The following is a 2,811-nucleotide window of genomic DNA, read 5'->3' as shown; positions in this document are numbered from 1 at the left end:
CATTAGCACCTCTAGTAATATATTTACTGAGAAAAATGGTGACGTGTTCAATACTTATTTTACCCACTGTATACACAACTAACGGACTCCAGCAAACGTGGTGTTTTAATTACGTCTGATCGAAAATAGACTTGATGAACCCTTTTTATTCTAATTTGATTATGAAGCTTGACTTAAATGTGGACATTACTTTATATGTTTGTTTGTTTTTTAATCATAGCATGCCTGGATTGTAGGTTTCTCTTTAAATAAACCAAATTGCATCACAGGTAATTATGTTTATAATAAATGCATATTTTCACAGCACACATTTTGACTTTGAGTGAAAATTAGATGCTTTTTTTATTATTATTATTTTATTTTTTTAATGGAATTGCTAACCCCAGTCCCCTGCTCCCCTAATAAAAAAAATCATCTAAGGTGTCTAACACATCAACATTTATCCAGATTAAAGAAGTTCATCCGTGATTAACAACATAGATTTGACATTTTGATGGTTAAATGATCTTCAGCATTGGACATCAGAATGTTGACTTTTATAATTTACTTCAATTTGATCATGACATAATTGTTTAAGAAYGAGTTTGTCCTTTTTTTAACGCTCATCAGGGGGAAAAAGAACATCTTTGTCAAAACATCAGTCACAGAGGAAAGACCCTGAACGGGGTTAAGTCCCACCTTCATTTTCTTTTTGCTTTCACAATCACAAATTCATTCTCAGTGAACCGTGCAAAAGTGCAAACTACTCATATTTTCCTTTGACAGGGGAACATAAAAACTTTTGGCACTTCTTAAAATTTAACCTAACCCTGTTTTCCTGTAATTGTTTTACACTCTCATAACTAATGAATGTCACTTTGTTGAAAGCAGCTGAAAAATGTAAGCGTGCACGTGGAATTTGCAGTATATACGGAGACTTCGTTTTGCTTTAAAATATGACTTCTGTTTTCCAAATTTGCACTGAAAAACKGAGTTTTTTTTCCTGCTTGCAGATTGTTTGTTTGTGCTGGTGTAAATTCTCTAGGACGTGGCAAATCTTAAAAAAACAAAAACGACCTATTCTGTTGAAGATGTTTTGACCTTCCAGCAGGAAGGGAGTGAGTTTAATCTGCACGTGTGTTTAGGTGTGCAGAGGATCTCTTGCAGTTTAAAGCACAGAACTGCAGATTCTTTAGGTCTGAATTAAAAGCACTCCCTGGATTGGATACAAAGCATACTCAACTACAGAATAGAACTTCATTTTTATTATTATTTTTTTATAAATTGTTGCTATTCAAACACTTAAGTAGTGGAGGTTATTATTATCATTTTTATTTTATTTTATCCCAATTAAATCTCATATCTGTTGCCAGGGAAGAAACCTAAACCATCATGTCCCAGAGTGCTGCAGGCTGATCGATTTAAAAAAAAAAATCAACTGGCATTTTAATCTGTTTTGGTGTAAATTGTAATGTAGTTATCAAGGTTAATTGTACTGTATATACTGTAATTGTAACCTTTGATCTCACTGAATTTCTGTTTCAGAGGGTGACACTGTAAACATTACTGAGATATAGAAATGCTAACCTATTTTAATACTTGTAACTCGGAAAGACTGTTTTTGTATGTACAGTATAAATTAAAGCCCTGCTGTAGTGCTGATGTGTTTGGTATCACAGTAACTTTATCAGACATTATGTTTAATTAATACTGCTTAAACATTTAGATGTGACTCATAGCTTCATAGCAGTTGACGTGAAGAAATTGCATTGTTTAAAATAGTAATTTAGTAATTTGTGGCAGTGATAGCTCTAATAAAAGTTGGGATTGAGGCCACACAAGGTTGTGAAAGTAAGTTATTGGAGCATTTTGCCTCTAAATAGGTTAATTGGTAGCAGGTCATTAAGTTGACTGCATATAAAAAGAGCATTTTAGAGAGGCTAAATCTATCAGAAGTAAAGATGGTCAGAGGTTCACCAGTCTGCAAAAAGTTGTTTCAAAATAATGGAACAGTTTCAAAATATTGTTCATTGATAGACAACTGGAAGGCTCTGACAATACGCATTTTACAGCTGAGTTCATAACATCAAATGTGTTTCAAAACTGGAGAAATCTACCTAAAATAAGGCTGAAAATCAATATTGGATTCCTGTGATCTTCAGTTTTCTGGGTTGCATTGCATTAAAAACAGGTTCGATTCTGTCATGAATATGAACACTTCAGCAAACCATTGACTATAAACAGTTCATTGGGTCATTCACTCTGGTTAAAGCTCTATCATGCAAATTAGTTGCGTGAAAATTGTTCAAAAATTGTCCCTTTTTTCTGGTGCAAGCTTCAAAATTCAATGTTTTCTTTGTTTCGTCGTGAAGGGATTTGCAAGTCGATGACATGTTTTTATTTACATTTTACACAAAATCATAACTTCTTTCTGTAGGGTGTTTGTATTTAGGAATATAAAAATTCTTTGCAAAAATTAGCCTGGTGAAATTTGAGGCTTGACAAATAATAATCTAGACTGATTACAACTTGTCAAGCCTCAATACACGTAAATCTAGTTTGTTGTGAGACAATTCATAAAACATCAGCCAGTTTAGGGATGTCAAAAACCTGAAATATATACTGCATTTGAAAACAGAATTTTAAAGTGAATTTCTCACTTTTATATTGCTGATAAAAATCAAACACATTGTTAAAATTTGATCATATTTGTGTATTTTTATTTATGTTTGTTTTTGTTATAGTGTATTTATGTCTTAATCCAGTCGTTCCCAAAGTTGGGGTCGGGACCCAAAGTGGGGTCCCGAAACATCAAGGTGGGGTCCTGAAAAG

The sequence above is a fragment of the Austrofundulus limnaeus genome, unplaced genomic scaffold, assembly GCF_001266775.1.
Source record: "Austrofundulus limnaeus strain Quisiro unplaced genomic scaffold, Austrofundulus_limnaeus-1.0 Scaffold159, whole genome shotgun sequence".
NCBI lineage: Eukaryota > Metazoa > Chordata > Actinopteri > Cyprinodontiformes > Rivulidae > Austrofundulus > Austrofundulus limnaeus.
Note: the sequence above shows the minus strand (reverse complement) of the source record.